This window comes from Apis mellifera, linkage group LG6, assembly GCF_003254395.2.
Source record: "Apis mellifera strain DH4 linkage group LG6, Amel_HAv3.1, whole genome shotgun sequence".
NCBI classification, from domain to species: domain Eukaryota; kingdom Metazoa; phylum Arthropoda; class Insecta; order Hymenoptera; family Apidae; genus Apis; species Apis mellifera.
In genome coordinates, this window is record NC_037643.1 from 10,701,313 (window position 1) to 10,715,622 (window position 14,310).

The 14,310-nt window shown below is 36.2% G+C and overlaps 1 protein-coding gene across 3 annotated transcripts in view; it reads left to right on the forward strand.

Annotated features, from left to right (window-relative positions):
• The window catches only part of LOC411158 (leucine-rich repeat-containing protein 24), a 287,583-nt gene that overhangs the window by 140,523 nt on the left and 132,750 nt on the right, over positions 1-14,310 (forward strand). The window lies entirely within an intron of this gene.

Here is a 14,310-nt window from a genome sequence, read left to right on the forward strand (position 1 = left end):
AAACAAAGCAAACGCGCGCGCGCGCGCGCATCCTATTGCAACGGTATTTTAAACTAATTATCAGGCCCAACGTGTTCTATTGATCCGTCATTCGTGTATTATCGTGTGCTAAATATACGATGAACTATTATGCAAAGTTTTGATGCGCACAAATGCATCATTATCGTCCGAACACGGATATAAACGGATTCGATTTCGAAAGAAACTAATTCCTTTGTTATCTCCTGCGATATAGAATAATTATTTATCCATAATTTTCATTCTTATTTTAACAATATATCATAATATAAGGAAGGTTTCGATTAATTTACAAATATCTTTGTAATATTCCTTCGTGTAATATAATGCTCGCTATACTACGTTAAGTATTTTCATGTATATAAATATGTTTATTTATTCTAATTGAAGAAAAGGAGAATACGAGATAGGATAGTATTTGTTTATAAATCTGCACGATAACAACTCGCAGATAATTCCAGCGACGTTGAAAATCGTCTTTGCAACGACGTTGAAAGGGGGTTGGTGGATCTCTGAGCGAGGAGCGTTAACTTCCGGTGAAACCGTCTTAGATGTCTTAAGTAGCAGCTCTAAGGTTTTGCTCGAACAATCGATAAACTTCAAATCAAGAGCGGATTCTTCGAATAATGCATAATACTTAATATAATAATATTCTTCGTTCTATCATGAAGAAAGCATTGAATTGTATAAAAATTATATAACTATTTAATAACAGGTAAATGGTTTGTTCGATCGTGGCGGGAAGGAAATATATTTATTCTCTGTTTTAAAAGATTGTCTTATTGTCTCGATAATTTTATGTAACGTATATATTTAATGAAATAAAATTTAAAACTCGATTCACGCAATTCTATAAATTAATCTGGCCGACGGAGATTAAAGTAATATTGATACGAGAGATAAAATGATACCTGATAATTCGTATCGATATATTTGTTTTAAAATTGATAAAATAAATATCCTTACGAATTTAGATTAATGAAATGTTGAAAGGAAATAATAATACTGTGCTAGTGATTGTGCGTAGCCGGTAAAAGTAAATAATGAACGTTAAATTAAACAATGTTAATTTATAAATATAAAATATATTCGATTAATTAAAAAAAATATAAGAAAAATCGGAGGATTTTAAACGATAGAAACATATGCATCATACGGATAAAATATTCACGTGATTAATAACAATTTGTATTTACTCACGAGGCAAAGTAATATCATAAAAGAAGAATTATCGGTGGAAAAAGAAAGAAAGAAAAGGAAATTGGCTTCGAACTGAATTGCCGTGTAATAAGATATACTCGTCTTTGAGTCGTAAAATATTTATGGGTGGCTGTATGCCAACCCATTTTTCCACGAGTGCCACTTTGAGCATCTGTGTATTCTTCGATCCTCCTGGAAAATCGTGGCCGAATGACCAACAAAGGAATTCTTTATTACCAGAATCATCTCAGATTTGAGAGACGAAGTTGAACATGATTTATTAAACACGATTTAATCCACGCAATATCTAATCTTAATCTCAAACGCGTTAGATTACACTTTCTGTTAACAGAAAGTATTTCGATCTTATTTCGTTCAAAAGAATTGATTTTTCCAAATATTTCAACGAAAATTCCATAGTTTAACGTATCGAGGCTGTTCCAAAATCAATTCTGTTGGTCGCATAAAGCTGACGTAGCTCCACAGGAACTCAAGTGTGCCAACCATCCATGGCTGACTCAGCGTCTCGTTCAATGTTAATTGCATTATTCCGTGCAAAAATTCTATTCTCTCTCCAAGTCTTTGTCAAAAACAACATTTCAAGAAGCCTCCCGTTGATCAATTTACATATTTCAAAATTAAACAAAAATCAGAAAAAAAGAAAAACAATTCTTGACATATTCCCAATAATGTTTCTTCTTATCGATAAGGATCCCATTATTTTCTTTTCACATTCATTCTCTTCCTTCATACGTATAACGGTGGTATCGAAATGTGCATAGCATCGTATGACGATAAAGATGACTTCTCGTTCGAATTCGGAAGAAAAATCGTTGCGTTCAACGAGAGAAATATGAATGGTCGAGAGAGTGAGAGACAAAAGCGTTTGGGAATGGATGGATCGATATCAGGACGGAAACTTATGTACAAGAGGGTGTGTAACGTTCTAAATGAAACAACGAGGGGAAAAGAAAATTCGACCGTGTATCAAAGCTCGCGCGTCCCATACGTCTACCGCGTTTCTTTTCGATTTATCATCCAACTCCTGCCCTTTCCGAGAGAGAGGAGGTGCTAGAGTCGTTTCTCTTCGAGATGTTTCCCTTTCTTCCCGCTTCGACAAGAGAAATCTCGATGCATGATCGAACGACCGAAATACCGAAATACGAGATTCGCTTTTCCTCGGATAAAGACGAATGGCGAGATGATGAGGTATCCTAGGTTTCTCCATATTAATATTTAGAGACAATGCTTCCGTGCTCGGGATGATATTGTCCTTCCTCGTTAGAGTAGGAGGGGGAGGGGCAAATCGATGATCGATAGAGAACGAGGAAGGAAATGAAATTTCATTTTGCACGACTTTCATTGTTGGCCACTATTTCCACCGAAACTTTATATCTCGAGATGTGTCGATATCCGAGTATTGGCAGGGCAATCACCGCCTGACCAACGTTATTCTTTTTTTCTTTCTTTCTTTCTTTCTTTTTTTTTTCTTTTTTTTTTTTGCCAGGAACGTATGGATCGTGTCGAAAAACTGTATATACGATATCAAGAGCAATTGGTCGATCGTGTTTCTTCGATGGAAAATAGATTTGGATAATTAAGTGGTTTCCTTTTTTCTCTTAATTTCCAAAGCGACAATCTATTTCTTCTCTCTTGATTATTTTTCTTTCAGATACGTGCACGTTCTCGAATTAAATTTCCGCTCATTTCCGTTCCATTTTACTACATATCGGTCGATTTTAATTCTGTTTTCCAAGATGTAAAGATGTGCCAATGATATGTGGATGAAAATTGTGGATAATGGTTTCTAGCCTCCTCTCGCGGCACCGAATCAATCTTGTCATTTCGTACAATGATTTCATTGCACGCGTCATTTTTATCAACGTAAATGTCCTCTATACGTTATCCCGAAAGCCTGTCAAATACAAATCGAGGGGATGGATGGTGTTTAAAGACTCGTGCCACGCACGGGATGAAGAATGAAGGAAATTACACGTTCGTGCTTTCACAGATATCGAAATAAAAACGGAGGAAAATCGTTAGCTCGATCAATAATAATAAACAAACCCAACACCCTTCCACGTCTTCAACTTTCATCTCTTACAAAAAAATTGCCCATTCATCGATCGACGAAAGGATAAATCGAAATATTCTTTTATTTAAAAAAAAAAAACTTATTCAGCAGCACAAGAAATTTCATCCACAAACCTCCACCCTTTCCTCTAAATTGCCCTCAACGATCGAATCCATCCACATCCAAAAAAAAAAAAAGAAAAACCAACGCGACACTTTCGATTTTACGCGGCATCCGACGTAATCACTTGAACGCGCACGCATCTGTCGCGTATGATCTTTTTTCTTTTTTTTTTCATCCGCACGCGACCCACTCGACAGCCGCTTTTCCATCCCCGTCCCGTCCGGATGCAAACAAATCGGGGAATAGTACACGGATCGAATAGTTCGGTCGAATTATCCGCGCCACGATCTCCCCAGGTTGGAAAGGGTATGCTTAACGCCGCTTATCTGCCGACAAGGTTCATATCGGTGCCAGGATCTAGGAGGCGGAGTCCGGAGCGATCGAGGAGCATTATCTTCGCTGTTCGCGCCTCATTCGTCACCGGGTTTAATCCCGACTTTTCCAATTGTGCGGTGGCCATTATCGCGGGCATCGATCGGCGACAACGTAAATCAAGTCGCGTCGAAGGGGCGGGAGAAAGAAAAATTTTATGCCGGAAGATGCAGATCTTCCGTTCGCCGGTAAATGGATGCTCGCGATAATAGAGATAATAATATGACGATACGAGAGTTCGCATAAGATTCGTTGTGAAATTACTACGTGGATAATTTATTATCGAACTTCGCTACAAGATATCGTGTTCCAACTATGCCTTTGGTCATTTCAACTCACTTTGAGGATATCTCTAAATTCCTGTTTATAATCAAAACTTTCGTTAAATGGGAATAATTCGAAAACGGAAAATAAAAATAAATTCAGATGCAAACCTGTCGAAATAATGATTCGAGGAACGAAAATATTAATTGATAAATGTATAAACAATTTTAAAAATAATCCATCTTCTGTAAGTCTACCACGAAAATAAAATACCAAATATATGTATCTTGAATCAAAGGGTTAATAAAAGGGTTAATAAAATATCTTGATTAATAGTTTCAATGTATTCGTCATCCCTCTGTATAAAGCGAGGTGCTGGCCGGGTGCTCGAATCGATGCGAATCGGGGCAAGAGGTCGTACGAGTGGAAGATGGATACTTTAGTCAGACAGAACAAACGGAAGGAAAAGGTGAAGGGAGCGGAGAAACGATTTCGAGGAAATGCATGCATCGTGAAAGGCAGCGGAGCGTGTCGAGCCGACACCGATCGCCCGTATCGATTTCCCCTCGCTTTATCTCGGTACAATCGATAACCGATTTTGACCGCGGCTTTTATTTGTCAATTTTCTACTACTTTCTAGCACCGTTAGAATATCGATCCTCGATGGGATTGATCCGAGTTCACTATTTACTCGGTGTTGAGATGGTGTGGTTTATGTTCGAGGGAATCGCGATAAACTGTGGAAGAAATTTTGCCGCGATTTTTTACAAGGAATTACACTTACATAAAGTGTAATTCATTACCGATATTTTTAACTCTTTTTTTTTTTTTTTAAAGCCTAACGATCGTTTTATTTCATCGTAAAGAAAACGACAAAGACCTTTATCTCGATTTCCTGATGCATCCTACGTATTGCGTACGTTTGTGCTTATTTTACGATTGTCAAATACTAATAATGCATGCTCGTCAAACAACGTTACTCCATTGTCCAAACGAGGCTTCGAGTATTACGTAAATCCTGCGCGAAACGCAAGTTTTAGTACAATTTAATTGGACAAGAAGAATGAAATTATTACACTTCTTTCGATTTTTTTTCTTTCGTTCCTCAAGAGAATCGCGATTATATATATTAACGCACGATTTCGATCGATCGTTCTACAGAAAATTACGTGGTCCTTTGTCCGGCCAGGTGACTAGTTGTATTAGTTCTGACCGAGGAACAGACTTTGTATATTAATAAGCAACAACCGTTGTCGTGGAAATGTATTATTATGTACGTGTTATAAACGTGCATGGAATACACAACATTACATGGAATTATATACACGGAATTGTATATATATATTAATTTGTGAACTTAACATGAATTACGTCGATATTCGATTATGATAATCGTTACAAAAACAAGGAGAAAGGGTTTCTGCATTTGTTAATTTTTGTCACTTCAATAATTCCATCCTCTACATCGCTGCAAATTCTTACGTTCGAGTTTTCTCTCGAGCTAACATTTCATCACATTAATTGAACGATTGTTTGACGAAGTTACGAAATGTTTTAAATCATAACACGTTAAATTGCAATCGATATACTTCCGATAGGTTTCATATTTTTTATTGCACGAATCATAATCGCTTTGTTATTGTTTTGTTTTCAATTATTAAAATTACATAATAATTTTACAATAATTATAAAACCTAGAAAATTGTAATACGTAAAATCTTAAAGATAATGGTTACATGGACGATGAATTTTTACAAATTCTTCCTTGCCAATAAAGAGAAATGGATTTTTTTCAATATCGAGTAGCCACGAATCAATCGATACTTGAAAAAATTGGACTCGTTCAGAGACGTTTTGTTAGACTAAATGAGACGGGCGATTTGGTAAAATAAACCAGCCATCATTTCCATCCGTAATACCGTTATTTAAAGATTAAAATGTAAATACTCTTTCTGCGATCACAGATTTCGAATTGAGAATCGATCGCGGGCAAAGATGACTCGTCGACGACGAGCTATTCATACGCGAGGAATTACCAGGCATTTTTCAGCAACCTTGTAATTTATAATTTAACGAATCGGAAGTGGCGCAATGCACGTTACTCGTTAATGAAATTTTCAGAAAACCGCATCCAGAGATTATTCCGAGCGGAGATTATAGTTGGTTTATTATTAAAAAGGAATTACACGAAGATGTGCCGTTAAAGATTTTATTTATCGATACGAAAATCTCTTTCGAGATTCGATTTTTCTATATGTTTTCAATATTTTTTATTTCTAATATTTTTCTAATATTTTTTATATTTTAAATCGATTCTATCTTCTTCGCCAATGAATTAGATTCAACTATTAAAGAATATTAATGTTCGGAATATTGGAAAATAATGGAAAAAGTTTTCCCATGCTTTGAAAATTTCTATATTTTAGTAAGATTGATTTATCGTGCTACATATAAATGGAAATCATTCTCTATATTATTAAAACTTCTTAAAAAATTTTTCAACAATTAAATTAGTAGCAATATTTGAAACAGAGTAAAAATATTATTACTGTACCCAGAGAATTAAAATTGAATAAATAAAAAATTTATATACAGAATAGAAATACAATAAAAAAAAGAAAGAATATAAATGAAAGAGCAAACGATATTTTTAGCTTACTTTCCAAGTATACACATGTCTAGTTCAAATTGAATTTTTATGACCATTCACCGTGCTGAATTTCACCAATGAACGATAGGTGATGGTATTTTTTATCAAATTTAACAATTATCCGCAACACAAACTATATTCGATGATGCATCAAATGCAAAAACATAGAAAACAACGATCGAGATGTATTATTCGAAATATCATTCGGTTTACAATTATTCCTTTCTGTTGTATATTTTATTAAAAAATTTCATTTATTAAAACTAACACTTATTTTAGCCTTTTTTTTTTTTTACATCTAACATGTATTTTATTTAGAAAGTGATTTTATTTATTAAAGAAAGGAATTTGAAAAATTTCCTATTTTCCTCTATTAAGTAATAATACCTCGAATAATACAGTATTGATAAAAGTTTTTTTTATTAAAATATCAGAAAATAACATTTCCATTATTCATAATTGAAAAAGGAAAGAACAATCGGTCCTAAAAGCATTGAAATATACATCGACCTACACAAAAATAATAGATGAAATATATTCAAAGAAAAAAAAAAGAGAAAAAAAAGAACCAAATAATAATAACCAAACAAATATCGATAAAAACTCGTATTAATTAACATCACTCGCAGCCGCATCGCGTTCCAATAAACTCTTCCGAGAAAACTTTTCCGATTTTTTCCAGACCAGATTCGTTATATTTTTGAAGTGGACACACAATCGAGAAAGCGAAACGGTATAAGAAGAAAGAGAGAATACGGGGGGACGTGAGAACCACTGAACCGTAATAGAACGTGCTCTCTTCTCTCTGCAGGCCAGTGACCCGTGTGCTCACGGGACGCGGACCAGCCTCCTTATCAATTGTGTCATTATAAAGTTAACGATCTTGCTTGTAACAATGGCCAGCCCGTATTGAAAGTCTCATAATCCTTCGCCATCTTCTCTCTTCGCCGGATGTATCGTTCGTGTCGTTCGATTTCCCCCGGGCCGGAAGTCGGTGTCGCGATTCAGGACCCCCGCCAAGTCCGACCGTTTCGAGCTCCGTGATCAATTTTAAACTGAAGACAATGGCCTCTGTTGCGGAATCGCCGCGTCGTCGATTATCCGTTCGATAAATACCGATCGGACCGCATTTCCGCTAACCTCGTCCCCCCTCCCACTTCGTCCATTTCTTTCTTTTCTCTTTTTCCTCCCTTCCTTCCTTCCTTCCTTCCTTCCTTCCTTCTTTCCTCGAACTCGAGAAAATTTAAATTTTATTATATCAGGAAACTATTTCAAACGTATTGATACATGTGATTATGTGATTGTATCATAATTATAGGTATCAATATTTCTTTGAATTTGCGGGGGTGGATATCGAGATATGAGATGTATTCGAACTTTTCAGATTTTTTTTTTATAATTTCTCTTCACGAGAAGAATGAATATTGCACGATGATTGCAGAGAGTTGTTAAAAATTAATTTTAATCGTATACTTTTTCCTTCTTATATTTGCATATTTTACGATTACAGATTATTAACGTAGCGTAGAATTTTGTTACTATTGTGCGCTCCTATTCGCCGCGCACGATTACGCTTGGCCATTGTTTCGTTTTGGAATTTAAGTTCTCGAGAAGATAAGAGACTCGCTAAAAGCAGAAGTTAATAGGTCAGGTTATCCTCTTTCTCTCACCCTTCCTCTCTCTCTCTCTCTCTGTCTCTCTTTGTGCGCATTAAACGGCGTGGCGTGATGGATACGTCTTTGAAAACTAACGCGTCATAATCATGACCCTCCAGTTTCCAGTTGTTAACCTTACTCTTTTGTTTTCTCTGTTTAACGAAACTCGCCGGTTGATTTTCAGCAAAGCACTTAGTTCTCGTTAAAAGTTCATTAATTTGATTCATCCGTGAAACGGCCGTGCTCGAGCAAGAAACCGCCACCGGAATATATATATATAACATATACTTTATTGTTGAAACGAGTCTTCGAGCTTCTTGCTCGGATTAGCTGGATCATTAACCGTTTAATAGTATCAGAGTATTATGCTCGCATGTCGTTATTTTGATTAAACCCTTTTCCACGATATTTTAATAAATTGCCTTCATTTTCGAGATGACGTTTCATCGAATCGGTAAACAAGATCCGCGATAAATTTAAATTTGGTCGTGTCTTATAGCGGATCGAGAATAGGAACAGATTTATTACGTTCAATTTAATTAACCTCCAAACTATATTATATTTTTCATTAATAATAATAACACTCTTAAATCTCGAAGTTTCTAATTCTTCCATTATATTTCATTTATTACTCATCAATATATTCACTCTGTTCTCGAATCTCGTCTTCAGATTTTCATTTAACGTTATCAAGAACAAATCATCGCTTCGCTCTTCTCTCTAAAATTAACCCAATCAAGCAGAATCGAGAATTGTTCGTTCTAGGCCGATAGAAATCACGCGCGAGTCACGTCATCCGTATTTTTACACCATTTATCGTTCGATGAATATTCCATATATTATAATATAATTACAGATGAATTTCCAATGAAGAACGTGGCTTTTCAGTATATTTATCACGCGTATAATAGCGATAAGATTTGGCCACCATTATCCGAGCCACGATTCCCTTCGCCCTTGTCTACCCTCCGGTTAGTAAGCTCGTTCTCCGGGGTGCAATCTGGCGTCGAGACGTCTATCCGACGGTCGCGATTTCAGCACGTATCCACGGCTGCAAATTGCATTTTGCACGGGTGTAGCGCGATTATGTGCACGTGGCCCGGCCGTACAAAGGCGTATTCAGAGACCGCATTATGTGCCGGTCTCTTGCATCCGTCGACAACAGCGCCGTGTCGCTGGGACACGAACACGGGGACCAGTTTACGTGTCACACGGATGCACGCATCCGTGCATCCAGGTCTGCGTCGGTTTCGACCGGGTTTCCAATCGGTTTCCAAAACCGATCTTCTTTTGTTGCACGTTTCGAATTCGATACTTGTTGCTTGCACGCCATTCCTTCGAGCAGCTGGCTCCGTTTATCGTGCAATGGTTTCGTGAAATTGTGCGCCTTACGAGTTTGGGAATCGCGCCGATATTTAACTCAATCGCGCCATCTGGATACGCGGAATGGCAGTGACAGGTCTCGTCGAGTTTTTCGAAGTCATTTTATATGCACAAGCTTCTGAGAAGCTATTTTCTCTATTTTATGGAATCTTCCATTCTATTATTCGTGATGAAAGTTCAACGATTTTGAGAGGATGAAATTTATTAGGGGAAGAAGTCGACTTAATAAAATGAAGGGTAAAAGATCCACGTAATACTTTGTAACTTTTTAATAATATTAGTTTTACACGAGAGAAGAGAAAGGGATTTGCGTCTTTCGTCAACAAATTTTTTTGTTTGTTTGTAACTCTTTAATAAAAAACGGACGGGTAAAGCTTTGTAAGACTCAAAAGAGTTTCTTTAATAATATGTATATATATATATAAAGATAAAAGCAATTGGAATATTATATAATCCGAGATTATTATAATTTAAATTGAAAGAATATTAAGGGTATAAGTAAAATGAAACAATAACCCTTTCATATTTGTACATACGTCTACGAAAGAACCAAAATTATTTACATCACAAAATTTTCTATTAATTTCTCACGTTGTAATATCCGTATATATTTCATCGAACAATTCGAAGATCTTTGGCAATTATAGTTCCAATTGTAAACCGACTAAAACATTAGAATATACAAGAAAAACGTGAAAATTTCGCTCGACTTGAAATACAAATGCGTGTTTCAATTTCTTCCAGCTAATATTTATAAATTATACGCGCGTGATGTAACGTTACCCACGACGTTGCAGCTGCTCGAATCAAATATTTAAGTCGACCAGAGTGCTGAATGTCTGAACAGGCGCATTTTCGTTTCGCAAAAAAAGGAAAAAGAAAAAAAAGAAGGCGGTCGTAAAAGTTGCTCGCGTCGTCGGAAACATGCATAATGCGGATTTAAACCGCGTGCAAGCTTTTTGAAGAAAAGCGCGAAGGTGTCGCGTATCGATCCTTCGACCCTCGCTCGTTCGAATTCAAATCAACGTCGAAGGAAAATTGTAATTTCGTTCGTCGATTCGTGTTAAATTATCCTATCCGTTCGTCGAGTTGCCTTTCCGCCGGAACGAGCAACCCTCGAAGAAGCACATGGACGTTTTAACGAGACCTGCCCCTCCCTCCATTCCTCGTTTCGATCCTCGTTTCGAGATGTTTGGCGTCCATTAAAGACGCGAAAACAGTCGGTTCACGGAAATGTTTGTATTGTTAGCGGAGAAATTTCGTCGCGACGTCGTAGTTTCTTTCTCGTGTTTATGTTCATGGGATTTGCAGAAGCTTGACGTTAAGAAACCGAAGGGAATAAATATTGTGTGAAAGTTATACGATAGTTCCCTCCCTTTCTTTTCGGCTTATTGGGAGGGAGATTTGAGATTTTGGATTTGAAGTATGTTATTGGTAAAGTTTTCAGAAGTTACCAGCGTCAATGAAGTAACTTATAAAAGAAATAAAGTTGAAAGTTCTAGTAATAGGAACAAGTAACGTGGAAATTGTGAAATTATCAAAATGTTTAAAGAAGAAGGTTGATAATCTTGTGAATTGTCGATTTCTTTGCATATTTCGATATTTTAAGAAAGAATATATAAAAAAAAACTATAAAATAAATTTCGATCGTTTTAGGTTCTTCTGAGGAAAAAAATATTTCACAGACAGGCAAGAAACCAGTTTTAATCTTTTCAAACTCTGTTTCTAATTTTCTGTATAAAAGTTTCTTACTTTAACGTTGTTTGTTTTTAATCCATTAAGCATAGGAATTAAACTTCTTTTCCTTTACGCGTTTCCTTTTCCATTTTAACTTTCTTTCATAGAAGAAGAAGAAGAAGTTAGAATCTGGTTAATGAATTTCATTGTGAGAAATCTTAACGTTGTCGGTATTATTGACAACATAAATTGCTACAATTACTTGTATAGTTTTTTCCTCGAGTTCGAGAAAGTATTAATACCATCGATAGCTTTCAATTCTAATTAAAATATCTATTTAAAGATCGTATAAATAAAACATTTGTATTATACAACATTGTCTAATAATGCTGTACTGTGAATTTTTACAATTCCAGCTCTGCCTCTTATTAAAATAGAAAGTCAAAATTGCATATTGCGTTTATCAAGCAAATGAAGTTGCACACTCAAAACAATGGCCACTCATTCGAGGTGCTCTCACGCATGTTCAAATAGCGTTTAACGTGGGATTAAATCGGCATTTAATTATACGAATGATGGTTTAAATATTTAACACGGCGATAAATTAATCCAATATTTACACCTACTTATTCTCGCAAAATAAAAATTATAATAAAAATTTAACAGCTAATTTTTAAATAATTAATCTACAAAACTACTTTTAATAAATACCATAGGATGAAGAATCTTAAAAATTTATCATCAAACAATCTCATATTTCAATTTTCCAAAGTGAAATATTTCAATTAGCCTCATCAATATTTATATATTTCATTCCTTCAACCATTCGATCGAACACGGAAAAACACATCCTATATTCAAACTACACACACACACGCTCATACATTCTCCCTTAAAAACTCTCACCGGGATATTATCCTCGGTTGTCTCGCCTGTCAGTCGTTTCCACCTCTTTCTCGACACGAGAGCTACATACCGCAAAGTCGCGCACACATCTCTCCGTTTTCCCCTCTCCCTTCTTCACACCCCCGAGGTTAATTCCGTCGGTGTTCGTGCACGAATCGACATTTACATCGTTTCGCTCTTAACAGGCTGCGCACCGCCGTATTATTGGCCTCGCCGAAAAATAGAATTCGTTTGTATAAATCGCGGCTACGTTAACGCGTTGTCCCGTTCGAAATAAAACCCGCGTTTCGTCGCGCATGCGCGCCAAGAGGAAACAACGGAAACACGATCGAAGGAAGGAATCCGAGAATAAAGGAACGGCAATATCGGTCGGACAAGTTGCCCTCCGCAGAAATTGAAAATCCGCATTCTATGCTCGCTTCGAGGATAAACGTTCCTTATTCGCAGCCATCGTTGATATACCTCGCACGTTGTCCGATCGTAGACGTCGGTGTTTACCGAGAAACGAAAGTCTTCGTGAATTCGGAGATGTTGGCAGCCAACACGCGGCCTTCGAAAAATTCGCCTCGTAACTTCTCGTATCTGGCTTCCTCTCTCTCTCTGTCTCTTTCTTGCTCTCGCTAGCTCTCTCCCTCCCTCCTATTCATTCCGATTCGACGCGTTCTCTGTCCCCCTTTCGGTTATACTATGTCATTCGCTTTGATCTCGGGGTAGTCGCGAATATGCACACGCGAATTCACGCGCGTGCCTACACGCAACCGCATGTTCGAAGGGAAGATTGCAGAATTCGCGGAATTAGACGGCGCCGAGATATACGTCGAGGACGGCTTTGCGAGTTGCATGCACGATCGTGGTGTAAAGAGGCCCTTGGAGGTGGTGCGAAATATGCGGAGTTTCGGAAGTTCTTGGATGGTTTATAGCTATGTAATATATTTGGAAATTGGAAATGTGAAGGAGTATCAGATTGATATTTGGAAAATGTTCGTTAAAAAGTGTAACTAAATAAAAGTGTTGATTACGTTCTATTATTCTAAAAAAAATTATGAACTTTAAACGTAACTTTTAACATGTATTATAGAGATTATTAATACTAAATGTATTATAATAAAGATTGCAGTAATTCTTAAATAATTTTGTTTGAGATTATTCTATTAGCTTTAAAGTAATTACACCAAATATATAATCTCTTGTTGAAATTGTTCTTTACAATTTCTTTACTTCTAATTAATCTTATATTTCTTAAGCGCGAATAAAATTAATTCTTCTCTAAAGTTTTCTAAAGTAAAGTATTAAAAATACAATAGATCGTTCATAATATAACGAGAAATATATATATAAATTTAGAAATGATCTAACCTCATATTATAGAAAATATCTATTTCAAATCGCGCTTCCTATCAAATCTATTTGCTTGCAAACTCACTCGCACAACTTTATTGCAAGCGAGCACGTTTGTGAATTCATGAGAACAAGCGACGTAAGCGAATGAATGCATAGAACTGCCTGTTTTATCGCCGCATTATACGATCCTCGAAAAAATCGTATTACTTGCGAGATGACCTAATAATATTATCCTCGAGCTCTGGTTGAACAACGATCGGAATCGCGGTGGAATAAGGCACGCAATATTCTCAAGCGTTTGCGGTAAGCGATCCGGTCTTCGAACGCGTACTGCGTGTATTCGAGTAAATGGAATTAATGTTGTGCTGTTATGGACTAATGAGGAGCGATTCTATCCGAAGAATGGCGGGTATTTATTCGTTCGAAAATAATTCATTGAATTTGAATTTGTGAAGTGTATTGTGAAAAAACTAAGGATGATTGTTAATGCCTTTTTCAGAATAGAATTATTGAAAATTTGAATGTTGATATTGAAAATTCCATTAAAAAAATATTATAATTTTAATAATCCTCTTATAAAATTCTTATAAAATTAAATAATTCTAAAATTTTAGTAATTTCTAAGGTTATAATGGATTGCGTCACTG